General features: G+C 48.4%; 1 long non-coding RNA gene across 5 annotated transcripts in view; it reads right to left on the bottom strand.

Moving 5' to 3' along the window:
* The window catches only part of LOC127484980 (uncharacterized), a 67,577-nt gene that overhangs the window by 30,189 nt on the left and 21,417 nt on the right, over positions 1-15,971 (bottom strand). For 3 of the 5 annotated variants that reach the window (XR_011385429.1, XR_011385430.1, XR_011385433.1), the window contains one exon: positions 1-15,971. This exon is cut by the window's left edge and continues 30,189 nt beyond it. This is a non-coding gene — a long non-coding RNA (uncharacterized lncRNA). The other 2 variants (XR_011385431.1, XR_011385432.1) reach the window with 2 other exon arrangements.

Raw genomic sequence — 15,971 nt, 5'->3', positions numbered from 1 at the left:
CCGGGTTTGCTGCTGGTTCTTCCCGGGTTGGCTACTATCCCTTCCACCTCCGTGGAAGGGCAGTTCCCCCTGGCCGCATTCCCCACTTCCGCAGGGGAGCGGCACACCGCCGGCCGGCTCTCTCGGGGGCTGCACGGGTGTTCCTTCAGCTAGATGTTCCCCATAGATGTTCCTGGTGCATGCCGTCTCTCTCCTCCTTTATAGTCCTCCTCCGCCAATCCCAACTTGGCTGAGTACGCTGCTCTCCAATCAGGAGCAAGTCCTACAGTTAATTGGTTGAACTGGAGGCAGCTGTGCGGAAGCTGTTTACTTCTCTCCCAGCGCCATATTGTGGGAGAGCAGATGCATAGAATAAGTCTTAATTCGAGTAACCTAGTCTAGTCCGGATTGCTCCCCACACTCTGCTCCAATTTGCATCAAGTTCCATAGTAATACACCTGGGAAAGCAGCAGGTGATGGATCAGGTACTAGGGCCCCTGCTGCACAGGTGGCCTGCCTGGATCCAGTTCCAGGTTGCTGGAGAAGGCATGGCCCACCCTGACAGCGATTTGGGGAGTGAACCAACAGACGGAAGATCTCTCTCTCTGCCTCGCCAGCTCTTGCTAACTAAGTGAGCAGTCAAGCAATGAAGGACATCTTACAAAGAAAACAAATGTCACGGTAATGAAAATCTCTACCAAAACCATGGCTTTGTTGATCTGAGAGATGGCCAGGCAGACAGAAGCCAGAGAGACAGAGTAGCCTCAAAGACCAACAATATGCACTGGGGTCCTGATTGGGTTAAAGCATCACTGAGAGGCTGGCAGTGTGGTAAAGTGGATAAAGCTGCAGCCTGTGGTGCTGACATCCCATATGGGCACTGGTTTGTGTCCTGGCTGCTCCACTTCTGATCCAGCTCTCTGCTATGGCCTGGGAAAGCAGTAGAAGATGGCCCAAGTCCTTGGGCCCCTGCACCTGCCTGGGAGACCTGGAAGAAGCTACTGGCTCCTGGCTTCGGATCAGCCCAGTTCCGGCCACTGCGGCCAATTAAGGAGTGAATCAGGGGATGGAAGATCTCTCTCTCTCTCTCCCTCTCCTTCTTTGTGTAACTCTGACTTTCAAATAAAATAAACAGTTCTTCAAAAAAGAGAGAAGAAAGAATCACTGAGAACACAGAGGAAGTCAAATGTAGTCATACATACTGGACGTTCAAAGGCTGAGCATGAGACGAGCCTTGTGGCTCAGGTGTTGGGCCTCAGCTGGCCACTCACACAAGGCATAGAGGAGTCCGGGTTGTGCTTCCCATGCAGCTCCCTGTTCATGCACCAGGGATGACAGCCTGAGACGGCCCAATCAACGTAGCCCCGACACCTACAGCGAGGAATAGACTCAGTTCTGGGCTCCTGGCTTCAGCCTGTTCCTGCCCCAGTCATTACAGACGTTTAGCGGGTGATACAGGGGAAGAAAGATCTCCATGCCTGTCTGTCTCTCCCTCTCTCACTGTCACTCTGCCTTCAACTAAACAAAATACAATTTGAAAGTAAAAAAAGACAAGGCAGGAAGACAGATAGACACAGACAGACAGACAAATAGAAATGTCCAGTCTGCTGTTTCCCTCCCCAATTTCTGAAGCTGCTAGTTCTGGACTAGGTGGACACCATGCCCAGGAGCTTAACCCAGGTCTCCCAGTGTGGCAGGGTCCCATAGGGATGCTTGAACCATCTCCTGCTGCCCCCCACACTGTGGGCATGGAGTTAGGATTGGGGAGAGGGCCTGGACTTGCAACTGCAGCACTGCAGAGGGTTGCATTCCCTGCTGCCCAGGATTCAATGCAGCTCTTTGAAAATGTGCTGGAGAAGGCAGCAGAAGCTGCCCCATGATCTTGGAACCTCCAAAACACTTGAGAAACCATGCTGGGGTTCTCAGATCCTGGTTTAAGACTGGCCTGACCGAGCCATGGAGGCCCTTTGTGTGTGGGCCATCAGATGGAAGGTCTCTTTCCCTTTTTCTCTTTGTCTCTGTGTTATTCTACCTTTCCCATATCTAAAATACTTCTCAAACTCACCAGCGAAAGTAGACTCCTGGAGGGAGACAGACAGACAGACAGACATTTCTGATAGATATCTTCCACGTGTTGCTTTCCTCCCCAAATCTGTTAGAGCTAGCTGTGGTTCAGGCTGAAGCTGGGGTACTCCAGGGGTCCTACCGTAGCCATTGGCATGTCCTCCGACCTGCCACAATGTGTAAGAGCAGGAATCTGGGATGGAATAGAGCCTGAATTGGATCCCAAGCACTGCCATATGGGATGTGAGCATCACAAGACACACTTGAGCTGCTGGCTGGGCCAAATGCATACCCCACATAACCTACAGCTTTAGGTTTCCCAAACTGATCTTGGGTGAAGCCATTGTGGCCCAGCGCGTTCATCTGCCACCTGCAATGGCAGCATCCCAGATAAGCACAGGCTCCAGTCCCAGCTGCTCTACTTCCAATACAGCTACCTCGTAATAATCTGGGAAAGTGGCCGTGGCCGGCGCCGCAGCTCACTAGGCTAATCCTCCGCCTGCGGCGCTGGCACCCCAGGTTCTAGTCCTGGTTGGGGTGCTGGATTCCGTCCCAGTTGCTCCTCTTCCAGTCCAGCTCTCTGCTGTGGCCCAGGAAGGCAGTGGAGGATGGCCCAAGTGCTTGGGCCCTGCACCCGCATAGGAGACCAGGAGGAAGCACCTGGCTCCTGGCTTCGGATCAGCGCAGCACGCCGGCCATAGCGGCCATTTGGGGGGTGAACCAACAGAAAGGAAAACCTTTCTCTCTCTCTCTCTCTCTCACTGTCTAACTCTGCCTGTCAAAAAAAAAAAAAAATCTGGGAAAGTAGCAACTGCTGGATCAGCTACTGGGGTCCCTGCTGCCCACGTGACAGACACGTAGCAGTTCAAGGTAGCTGAGGAAGGCGTGGCCTGCACTGACAGCCATTTGGGGAATGAACCAGGGCATGGAAGATCTGTCTCTCTGCCTTGCCAGCTTTGGCTGCCTAAGTCTACTTTCAGGCAATGAAAGATGTCTTACAAAGAAAAGAAGAAAACAAACAAATGTAATGATAACCAAAATCTCTGAAAATCACAGCTTTGTTGATTTCAGAGGTAGACAGACAGAAGCCAGAGAATCAGAGTAGCCTCAGTGACCAGCAATATGCACTGGGTTCCTCATCACTGAGAGCACATATGCAGTCAAATGAAGTCATAAATACACAACTCTCAAAGCCTGGCTGTGGGAAAGCCTTGAAGCTCGGGGTGTTGGGCCTGAGTTATCCATTCCTGCGGAGCATACAGGAAAATGAGTTCTGCTTCCCATTCAGGTCCCTGCTAATGCTCCCAGGATGGAAGCCCAGTATGGTCCAGTCACTTGGGCCCCTGCCATCCAACACAAGGACCAGCATGCAGTTCTGGGCTTTCAGCTTTGGCCAGGTCCTGCCCCAGCCGTTTTGGCTGTTGGGGGAGGGGGTGCAGGAGATGGAAGATCTTCATGTCTCTCTGTCTGCTCCTCTCTCGCTGTCACTCTACCTTTCATCAAAACAGAGCAAATATTAAAAGGAATAAAGACAGGGGGACACAAACAGACAGACATAAACATCTGGTCTGCAGTTTCCCTCCACAAATTCTGAAATTGCTGGTGCTGGGCCAAGCTGACGTCCAGCCTCCAGAGCTTACTCCAGGTCTCTCAGGTGTGTTGCGGGGTCCCATGTGCTTGAACCATCTCCTGCTGTCTTGCACAGGATGTATGGGCAGGAAGCTGCAATTGAGAATCAAGTCTGGACTTGCAAGGCAGCAATGCGCAAGGTTGCTTTCTGTCTGCCCAGGATCTCAGTCAGCTCCTTGTTAACGTGTAGGGGAAGGCAGCAGAAGATGGCCTGCATCTTGGGCCCTCGCCCTCACATGGAAGACCAGGATGTGCTTCCCAGTTCCTAGTTTAGCTTCGCCAGACCCAGTCGTGGAGGCTGTTTGCTGTGTGAACCAGCAGATGGAAGATCTCTTTCTCTTTCTGATTGTCTATCCTTGTCTCTGTGTTTCTCTGCCTTTCCCATAACTAAAATATTTCCTGAACCTATCAGCGACAGCAGAGAGCCAGAGGGGTCAGGCAGACAAACAGAAATCTCCTATGTGCTGATGTTCTCCCCAAATCACCGAAAGCACTAGAGCTGGTCCAGGCTGAAACTGGGCTCCAGGTGCTAACTTCACATGTCCAGCATGGATGACAGGGCACCGTAGGCCTTGCCCTGGCCTGCTACAGAATGTATGAGCAGGAAGTTGGAATGGGAACTGTACTGGAGTGGATCCCAGGCACTGCCATGTGGGATTTGGGCATCACAAGACACACCTAGGGTGCTGGCTGAGACAAATTCATACCCAACATTACAGGGCTTTTCAAGCTTCCTCTGGGAAGGCTGGCATTGTCCCCAGCACGTTGAGCTGCCACCTTCAATGCCAGCATCCAAGATGAGCACAGGTTCCTGTAATGACTGCTCCAATTATCATCCAGATCCCTATTATGGCACCTGGGAAAGCAGCAGGTGATAGATTAGGTGCTTTGGACCCTGCCACCCATGGGGCATACCTGGATGTAGTTCCAAGTTTCTGTGGAAGGCCTTGCCCACCCCAAGAGACCATTAAGGAGTGAACCAGGAGACAGAAGATCTGTCTCTTTCTGCCTCTCTGGCTATCCCTGAATAGATTTTTCAGGCAATGAAGGACATCTTACAAAGAAAACAAACAAATGTAATGAAAACCAAACTCTCAGAGCCAAGATGGCGGAACAGTGAGGGCACGCACTGATAGTCCGGGAAAAGAGTTTAATAAAAGTGGAGTTACTGTAGCCTCAGGAAAAGGCTCAGGAAAAAATTGCAGAGGAAACTCTTCCGGATCTAGTGGATGTGACACGGAGGACCTACGGGGAGAGCAAGGTCGCCCACCACGTGGAAGCTGAGCCACAGGAGCCGAGCTGCCACAGAAGCCGAGCCTCAGAGTCTGCACACCAGCACTGGAAGGGGAGGTGAGACAAAAACCCCGGTAACCCGAGACCTTGGCGGGGAAAGGCAGAAAGAGCCTACAGGGAACGAGGCCTGAAGCTCCACTGGGGAAAGTTCACCAGGCTGACTGGAGGAGAGAAAAAAACGAATAAATTCCTCAATACAATCAAAGCAATCTATGAAAAACCCACGGCCAACATCCTATTGAATGGGGAAAAGTTGGAAGCATTTCCACTGAGATCTGGTAGCAGACAGGAATGCCCACTCTCACCACTGCTATTCAATATAGTTCTCGAAGTTTTAGCCAGAGCTATTAGGCAATAAATAGAAATTAAAGGGATACAAATTGGGAAGGAAGAACTCAAACTATCCCTCTTTGCAGATGATGTGATTCTGTATTTAGGGGACCCAAAGAACTCTACTAAGAGACTACTGGAACTCATAGAAGAGTTTGGCAAAGTAGCAGGGTATAAAATCAATGCACAAAAATCAACAGCCTTTGTATACACAGGCAATGCCACAGCTGAGGAAGAACTTCTAAGATCAATCCCATTCACAATAGCTACAAAAATAAATACCTTGGAATAAACTTAACCAAGGACGTTAAAGATCTCTACGATGAAAATTACAAAACCTTAAAGAAAGAAATAGAAGAGGATACCAAAAAATGGAAAAATCGTCCATGCTCAGGGATTAGAAGAATCAATCCCATCAAAATGTCCATTCTCCCAAAACCAATTTATACATTCAATGCAATACCAATCAAGATACCAAAGACATTCTCAGATCTAGAAAAATGATGCTGAAATTCATACAGAGACAAAGGAGACCTTGAATAGCTAAAGCAATCTTGTACAACAAAAACAAAGACGGAGGCATCACAATACCAGATTTCAGGACATACTAGAGGGCAGTTGTTATCAAAACAGCATGGTACTGGTACAGAAACAGATGGATAGACCAATGGAACAGAATTGAAACACCAGAAATCAACCCAAACATCTACAGCCAACTTATATTTGATCAAGGATCCAAAACCAATCCCTGGAGTAAGGACAATCTATTCAATAAATGGTGCTGGGAAAATTGGATTTCCATGTGCAGAATCATGAAGCAAGACCCCTACCTTTCACCTTACACAAAAATTCACTCAACATGGATTAAAGACTTAAATCTACGACCCGACACCATCAAATTATTAGAGAGCGTTGGAAAAACCCTGCAAGATATAGGTACTGGCAAAGACTTCTTGGAAAATACCCCAGAAGCACAGGCAGTCAAAGCCAAAATTAACAATTGGGATTGCATCAAATTGAGAAGTTTCTGTACTTCAAAAGAAACAGTCAGGAAAGTGAAGAGGCAACCGACAGAATGGGAAAAAATATTTGCAAACTATGCAACAGATAAAGGGTTGATAACCAGAATCTACAAAGAAATCAAGAAACTCCGCAACATCAAAACAACCAACCCACTTAAGAGATGGGCCAAGGACCTCAATAGACATTTTTCAAAAGAGGAAGTCCAAATGGCCAACAGACACATGAAAAAATGTTCAGGATCACTAGCAATCAGGGAAATGCAAATCAAAACCACAATGAGGTTTCACCTCACCCCGGTTAAAATGGCTCACATTCAGAAATCTACCAACAACGGATGCTGGCGAGGATGTGGGGAAAAAGGGACACTAACCCACTGTTGGTGGGAATGCAAACTGGTTAAGCCACTATGGAAGTCAGTTTGGAGATTCCTCAGAAACCTGAATATAAGCCTACCATAAAATCCAGCCATACCACTCCTTGGAATTAACCCAAAGGAAATTAAATTGGCAAACAAACAAGCTGTCTGCACATTAATGTTTTTTGCAGCTCAATTCACAATAGCTAAGACCTGGAACCAACCCAAATGCCCATCAACAGTAGACTGGGTAAATAAATTATGGGACATGTACTCTATAGAATACTATACAGCAGTCAAAAACAATGAAACCCGGTCATTTGCAACAAGATGGAGAAATCTGGAAAACATCATGCTGAGTGAAACAAGCCAGTCCCAAAGGGACAAATATCATATGTTCTCCCTGATCGGCGACAACTAACTGAGCACCAAAGGGGAAACCTGTTGAAGTGAAATGGACACAATGAGAAACAGTGACTTGATCAGCTCTTGTCCTGATTGTTGATGTACAATGTAATACTTTATCCATTTTAGTATTTTTTTTGTTCTAGTACTATTGGTTGAACTCTGTAATTAACACAATTATTCTTAGGTGTTTAAATTTTAACTGAAAAGTGATCCCTGTTAGGAATTTGGAAAACATCATGCTGAGTGAAACAAGCCAGTCCCAAAGGGACAAATATCATATATTCTCCCTGATTGGTGACAACTAACCGAGCACCAAAAAGGAAACCTGTTAAAGTGAAATGAGAAGGCACCATGGCTCACTAGGCTAATCCTCCGCCTTGCGGCGCCGGCACACTGGGTTCTAGTCCTGGTCGGCGCACCAGATTCTGTCCTGGTTGCACCTCTTCCAGGCCAGCTCTCTGCTGTGGCCCGGGAGTGCAGTGGAGGATGGCCCAAGTGCTTGGGCCCTGCACCCCATGGGAGACCAGGAGAAGCACCTGGCTCCTGCCATCTGATCAGCACGGTGCGCTGGCTGCAGCGCGCCAGCTGTGGCGGCCATTGGAGGGTGAACCAATGGCAAAGGAAGACCTTTCTCTCTGTCTCTCTCTCACTGTCCACTCTGCCTGTCAAAAAATAAAAAATAAAAATAAAATAAAGTGAAATGAACACTATGGGAAATGGTGACTTGATCAGCCCTTGCCCTGACTGTTGATGAACAACTTAATACATTATCCCTCTTAGTATTTTTTTTTGTTTGTTCTACTTAATACTTTTGGTTGAATACTGTAATCAATACACAGTTATTCTTGCCGGCGCCGTGGCTCAATAGGCTAATCCTCCACCTTGCGGCGCCGGCACACCGGGTTCTAGTCCCGGTTGGGGCGCCGGATTCTGTCCCGGTTGCCCCTCTTCCAGGCCAGCTCTCTGCTATGGCCAGGGAGTGCAGTGGAGGATGGCCCAGGTGCTTGGGCCCTGCACCCCATGGGAGACCAGGAAAAGCACCTGGCTCCTGGCTCCTGCCAGGATCAGCGCGGTGCGCCGGCTGCAGCGGCGGCCATTGGAGGGTGAACCAACGGCAAAGGAAGACCTTTCTCTCTCTGTCTCTCTCTCTCACTGTCCACTCTGCCTGTCAAAAAAAAAAAAATACACAGTTATTCTTAAGTGCTGAAACTTAACTGAGAAGTGATCACTGTTAAATATAAAAGTGGGAATAAGAGAGGGAAGAGATGTGCAATTCGGGACATGCTCAAGCTGACTTGCCCCAAACGGTAGAGTTAGAAACATACCAGGGGTTTCCAATTCAATCCCATTGAGGTGGCATGTACCAATGCCATCTCACTAGTCCAAGTGATCAATTTCAGTTCACAATTGATCATAATGATAGGACTAAGAGCCAAAGGGATCACATAAACAAGACTAGTGTCTGCAAATACTAACTGATAGAATAAAAAAGGGAGAGAACCATCCAACATGGGAAGTGAGATACACAGCAGACTCATAGAATGGCAGATGTCCTAAACAGCACTCTGGCCTCAGAATCAGCCCTTAAGGCATGTGGATCTGGCTGAAAAGCCCATGAGAGTATTTCAGGCATGGAAAGCCAAGACACTCTGGCAAAAAAAAAAAAAATGACCTAAATGAAAGATCTCCGCAAGTGAGAGCCTAGTGGAAAGAACAGGTCATCAAAGAAGGAGGTACCTTTCTCTGAAGGGAGGACAGAACTTCCACTCTGACTACGACCTTGTGTAAATATGATCAGAGTCGGTGAACTCAAAAGGCTTCCATAGCCTTGGCAACTCATGACAAGAGCCTAGGGTGATTACTGATGCCATAAAAAAGAGTGTCAATTTGTTAAGTCAACAACAGGAGTCACTGTGCACTTACTCCTCATGTAGGATCTCTGTCCTTAATGTGCTGTACATTGTGATTTAATGCTATAACTAGTACTCAAACAGTATTTTTCACTTTATGTTTCTGTGTGGGAGCAAACTGTTGAAATCTTTACTTAATGTATGCTAAACTGATCTTCTTTATATAAAGAGAATTGAAAATGAATCTTCATGCGAATGGAAGGGGGAGGGAGAGGGAAAGGGGAGGGTTGCCGGTGGGGGGAAGTTATGGGGGGGGGGAAGCCATTGTAATCCATAAGCTGTACTTTGGAAATTTATATTCATTAAATAAAAGTTTAAAAAAAAAGAAAACCAAACTCTAGCAAAACCACAGCTTTTGATTTGAGAGGAAGACACAGACAGAAGGCAGAGAATCACCGTTGGCCCTAAAGATGAGCAATATGCACTGGAGTCCTGATCAGGTTAAAATGTCACTGAGAGCACAGATGAAGTCAAATGAAGTCAGCAATACATGACTTCCAAAGGCTGAGAGTGGGGATAGTCTTATGGCACAAGGAGTTGGGCCTCAGCTGGCCATTTGAAGGGTAAATTATTGGAGCTCAAGTTCTGCTTCCTATGCAACTCCTTGCTAATGTGCCAGGCATGGCAATCCAAGACAGCCCTTATCAGTTAAGCCCCCTGAAACCCACAGCAGGGACTAGCATGTAGTCCTGGCCTACCAGGTATGGCCAGGTCCCACCACAGCCATTTTGGCCATTTGGGGGTACTCCAGGGGATGGAAAACCTCCATGTCACTCTGCTCTCCCTTTCTTGCTATCACTCCACTTTTCAACTAAACACAAATCTTAAAAGCAAGAAAAATAAGGCAGGTAGAAAGGTGGACAGAGACAGATAGACATAAATGTCTGCTCTGCTGTTTCGCTCCCCAAATTCTGAAACTGCTAGTGCTGGGTCAGGCTGACGCCAGGCCCCAGGAGCTTAACACAGGTGGCTCAACTGTGTGGCAGGGTCCCATGAGCTGGAATCTACATCTGCTGCTTCATACAATGTGTGTGGGCAGGAAGCTGGGATTGGGAGCAGAGCCTGGGCTTGCAACCGCAGCAATGCAGAGGGTTGCGATGCAACTCCTTGCTAATGTGTCAGGGAAGGCAGAGATGGCCCTCATTCTAAGGCCCTCCCAATCACACAAGAGACTGGGATGGGGTTTCCAGATCCTGACTTTAGACTGACCTGACCCAGCCATGGGGCCCGTGTGGAGTGTGAACAAGTATATAGAAGAACTCTCTTTCTCTTTCTTATCTCTTGTGTTCTTATCTCTGTGTTCCTCTGCCTTTCCTATAACTAAAATACTTCAAGAACCCATCGGTAAAAACAGAGAGTTTCAGGGGGCAGAAAGACTGAAAAAGAAACCTGCCATGTGTTGATTTCCTTCCCAAATTTCTGAAGGAGTTAGCACTGGACCAGGCTGAAGCAAGCTGCATGGCACTTACTCCAAGTATCCCACCCTAGCCCTTCCCATGACCTGTTGTCAACCTTGTTATGTACAAGCAGGAAGCTGGATTGGGAACAGAGCCTGGAGTTGAACCCAGCTGCTACCTTGTGTGATATGGGCATCATAAGACACAACTGAGCTGCTGACTGGACCAAATATGTACTCCACTGCTTTAGGTTTTTCCAACCTCATCTTGGGGCTGCCATTGTGGTCTAGCAGGTTGAGCCACTACCTGCAATACTGGCATCCCAGATGAGCAAAGGTCCCAGTCCTGGCTGCTCAACTTCCCATCCAGCTCCCTGCTAATGGGACTGGGAAGGCATCCAATGATGGATCAGGTACTCGGGCCCCTGTACCCAAGTGGAAGACCTGGATGCAGTGCTAGGTTGTTGTGGAGGGCTTGGCCTGCCATGACAACCATTTGGGGAGTGAACCAGCAGATGAATGATCTATCTCTCTTCTATGCTGGCTCTAGCAGCCTAAGTCCAGTTTAAGGCAATGAAGGAAGTCCTACAAAGAAAACAGAAAAACAAACAAATGTAATGGTAACCAAAATTTCAACAAAAAATCATAGTTTTGTGGACTTGAGAGGCAGACAGACAGATAGAAACCAGAAAAACAGAGCAACCCCAAAGACCAGCAATATGTACTGTGGTTCTAATCAGGTTAAAGCATCACTGAGAACACTTATGAAGAAAAACAAAGTCATGAATACATGACTTTGAGGCTGAGTATGGGGCTAGCCTTGTGGCACAGGGGGTTGGGCCTAAGCTGGCCATTGAGGCATGGCAAATGAGACCCCAGGTTGTGCTTCCCATGCAGCTCCCGGCTAATGGGATTCCAGCCAAAGGTGGCTTGTTCGCTTGGGTCCCCATCACCTACAGCGGGTATAGGCAAGCAAGTTTGGGCTCTTGGCCTCCACCTGGTGCTGCCCAGGCCTTTACAGCCATTGGAGGAGTGATCCAGATAATGGAAGATTTCCAGCTCTGTCTGTCTCTCCATCTGTCACTGATACTCTGTCTTTCAACTAAACAAAATATAACTTAGAAGCAAAAGGACAAGGCAGAGAGGTGAACAGAGAAGACAGGCAGATAGAAATGTCTAGTTTGCTTTTTCCCTTCCCAATTTCTTATACTTCTGGTGTTGGTCCAGGCTGAGCCCTGGCACAGAAGCTTACCTGGGTCTCTCAGCTGTGTGGCAGGGCCCCACATTTGGGAACCATCACCTGCTTCCTCCAAGTGTGTATGGGCAGAAAGCCTGGACTTGCCAACTGCAGCAATGCATAGGATTGCATTGCTGGCCGCCTAGGCTCTGATGCAGCTTCTTGCTAACCTACCATGGAAGCCAATAGCACACGGGAGACTAGGATATGGTTTCCAGATCCTGGGTTTAGACGGGCCTGACCCAGCCATGGAGGCTGTTTAGGGTGTGAACCAGCAGATAGAAGATCTCTTTCTCTTTCTCTCTCTGTCCTTGTGTCTGTGTTCCTCTTCCTTTCCCATAACTAAAGTACTTCTGAACTCATTAGTGAAAAACAGAGAGCCAGAGGAGAACAACAGATGGAAAGATAGAAACCTCTCACATACTGATTTCCTCCCCAAATCTCTGAAAGAGCTATCACTGGTCTGGGCTGACTCTGGGCACCAGGCTCTTACTTTAAGTGCCCCACGTGGGTGTAAGGGCCAACAGTCCTTGCTGTGACCTGTTGCCAACCTTGGTTTGTATGAGCAGGACACTGGAATGGAACAGTGAGTGGAGTATAACCTAGGCAGTGCCATGTGGGATGTGGGCATCACAAGACACAACCGAGCTGGCTGGACCAAATGCGTATTCCACACTTCAGAATTTCCCACACAACCTCATACTGGAGGCTGGCTTTGTGACCCAGATAGTAAGCCACTGCCTTCAATGCCAGCTTCCCACATGAGCAAAGGTTCTAGTCCTAGTTGGTCCACTTTCCATCCAGCTCCCTGCTGTTGCACTAGCAAGGCGTCAGGTGATGGAACAGGTTCTTGGGACCCTCCTACCCATGTGTCTGACCTGCGTACAGTTCCATGTCGCTGTGTAAGGCTTGGCCTGGCTCAACAGCCATTTGGGGAGTGAACCACTGCCTAAGTCCACTTTCAGGCAATGCAGGATGTCCTACAAAGAAAGCAAACAAATGTAATGGTAACCAAAATCTCTTCCAAAATCATAGCTTTGCATATATGAAAGGCAAAAAGACAGATAGAAGCCAGAGAAACAGAGCAGCCCCACAGACCAACAGTATGCACTGGAGTCCCCATGAGGTTAAAGCATCAGTGAGAACTAGATGAGGTCAGATGAAGTCATGAATGCACAACTTTCAAAGACTGAGCCTATGGCTACCCTACGGCTACCCTATGGCACAGGGTGTTGGGCCTCAGGTGGCCACTCCCATTGGGGCATACAGGAGACCAGATTGTGCTTATCCATGAGTACTCTGCTAATGCGCCTCGGATGGCAGCTCAAGATGGCCAAATAACTTGGGATCCTACCACCCAATGGAGACGAGCATGAAGTTTTAGGCTCCTGGATTCCACCTGGTTGTGCCCAAGTCTTTGTCACCATTTTAGGGGATGATCCAGAAAATGGAAGTTCTCCAACTCTCTCTGTCTCTCCATCTCTGGCTGTCACTCCACCTGTAACAAATAAATCTTGAAAGCAAAAAAGACAAGGCAGGGATACATGGGACACAAACAGAGCGAAATGTCTGATCTGTTTCCCTCCCCAGTTTCTGGTAGTGCTAGTTCAGGTTGACACCATGCCAAGGAGCATAACCCAGGTCTCCAGGTGTGTGGCAGGATCCCACATGCTTGAACCATCTCTTCCTGTCTTGCACTACATGTATAGACAGGAAGCTGGGATTGGGAACAGAGCCTAGACTTGTAACTGCAGCAGTGCAGAGGGTCGCATTCCCAGCTTCCCAGGATGTCATGCAGCTCCTTGCTAATGTGCCTTGCAACTCAACAGAAGGCCATGATCTTGGGCCTCCACCCACTTGGGAAATCGTTTTCAGGCTCTAAGATCCTGGCTTTATACTGGCCTGACCCAGCCATGGAGGCCATCTGGGGAGCGAACCATCAGATGGAGGGTCTCTTTCTCTTTCTCTTTATCTATCTCTATCACTGTGTTCTTCTGCCGTTCCCAATCTGAAATACTTCTGGAACCCTTCAGCAAAAAGGGAGAGACAGAGGTGGGGGATAGATAAAAATGACAGAAATTTCCCATATGCTGATTTCCTCCCTCAATATGTGAAACAGGTTACACTGATCTAGGCTGAAACTGGGTGCCAAGCGCTTTTTCCTGGTGTCCCATGTGGGTCATTGCCACAGTCCTTGCCATGTCCTCCAGCCTGCCAAGGTATGTTAGAGAAGGAAGCTGGAATGGGAGGAGGGCCTGGAAATGAACCCAGTCACTGCCAATGTGGGATTTGGGTATCATAGGACATATCTGACCAAATGCATACCCCAGAGCTTTAGTTTTTTTCAGCTTCACCCTGGGGGCAGGCATTGTGGCTCAGTGGGTTAAGCTACTGCCCACAATGCAGGCATCTGAGATGAGCACAGGTTCTAGTCCCAGTTGCTCTACTTCCTATCCCGCTCCCTGCTATTGCTCCTGGGAAGGCAGCAGGTAATGGAGCAGGCACTTGGCCCCTCTCATCCAAGTGGCTCACATGGATGCAGTGCAAAGTTGTTCTGGAAGGCTTGGTCTGCCCTGAGAGCCCTCTGGGCAGTGTATCAGCAGATGGAAGATTGTCTCTCTGGCTCACCAGCTCTCTCTGGCTAAGTCTATTTTGGGTGATGAAAGACACCTTACGAAGAAAACAAGAAAGCAAATGTAACAGTAACCATAATCTACCAAAGCCAAGCTTTGTTGATTTGAGAGGCAGGCAGAAACCAGAGAAACAGACCAGCAACATGCACTGTGTTCCCGATTAGGTTACAACGTCACTGATAACACGGATTAAGACAAAGTCATGAGTACACAACTTTCAAAGGCTGAGCACAGACTCGTCTTGTGGCTCAGAATGCTGGCCTCAGCTGGCAACTCCCATGGGGCACATGGGAGCCTGTTTTCAGGTTCTAAAGCAGCTCCCTGCTAATGTATCTGGGATGGAAGCCCAAGATGGCCAAATCACTTGGGTCCCTGACACCCACAGCAGGGACCAGCATGCAGTTCTGGCCTCCCAGCTCTGAAGTGGTCTTGACCGTACTTTTGCAGCCATTTTGGGGGGTGATCCAGGCAAAGGAAGAGCTCCATGTCTGTTTGTCTCATCCTCTCATGGCTATTCCTCCTTCAACTAAACAGAACAGATTGTGAAAGCATAACAGGCAAGGCAGAGAGATCAAGTGACACACAAAAACAGATAGGAATGTCTGGTCTGCTATTTCTCTCCCCAAATTTTTGAAACTGCTACTGCTGATGCCAGCAGTGAAGAGCTTAACACAGGATTAGAGGGTGTGTGGCAGAGTCCTACATGCTAGAATCATCTCCTGCTGCCTTCCACAGTATGTATGGACAGGGAGGTGGGATACAGAACACGGCCTGGTCTCACAACTGCAGCAATGCAGAGGGTTGCACTGCCAGCTGCCCAGGATGTGATTCAGCTCCTTGCCAATATGCCAGAGAAGACAGCAGAAAATGACCCAGATTCTTGGGTCCTCTCAAACAACAGGAGACGGGCATGGGGTTTCCAGTTCCTGACTTAGATGGGCCTGATCCAACCATGGAGACTGGTTGGGATGTGAAGTAGCAGATGGATCTATTTATCTTTCTGTCTGTTCTTGTCTCTGTGTTACTCTGTCTTTCTCATAACTAAAATATTTCTTGAATCCATCTACAAAGGCAGAGAGATACAAGAGGACAAACAGAAAGACACAAATCTCCCATGTGCTGATTTCCTTTCTAAATCTCTGAAAGAGCTAGTGCTGGTCCAGGCTGATGCTGGGCACCAAGTGCTTATTCAGGTGTCCTATGAGGGTGTTGGGGCCAACACAGTCCTTGCCATGACATGTTGCCAGCCTCAGTGTGTATGAGCAGGACTCAAATGGGAGCAATGACTGGAGTGGAATCCCAGCACTGCCATGTGGGATGTGGGCATCACAAGACACCTGATCTGCTGCTGGACCAAATGCATACCCCACACTGCAAGTTCTTCCAACCTCATCTTAGGGGGTCGGCATTGTGTCAAGGCAGGCTAATCTGCCACCTGCAATGCTGGCATCCCGGATGAGCACAGGTTCTAGGCCAGGCTGCTCTTCCTGCTGCACTGCCCATCCAACTCCTGCTGTCAGGCCAGGGAGGGCAGCAGGTGATGGATCAGGTTCTCGGGACCTTCCCATCCATGTGGCTGACCTGCATACAGTTCCAGGTTGCTGTAGGAGGCCTGGCCCTCCCAGACAGCCATTTGGGGAAGTGAACCAGTGGACAGAAGATCTGCTATCTCTTCCATGCTGTCTAAGTCCACTTTGAGGCAATGAAGGAAGTC

The sequence above is a fragment of the Oryctolagus cuniculus genome, chromosome X (assembly GCF_964237555.1).
Source record: "Oryctolagus cuniculus chromosome X, mOryCun1.1, whole genome shotgun sequence".
NCBI lineage: Eukaryota > Metazoa > Chordata > Mammalia > Lagomorpha > Leporidae > Oryctolagus > Oryctolagus cuniculus.
Note: the sequence above shows the minus strand (reverse complement) of the source record. Positions and strands in the feature narration are given on the sequence as shown.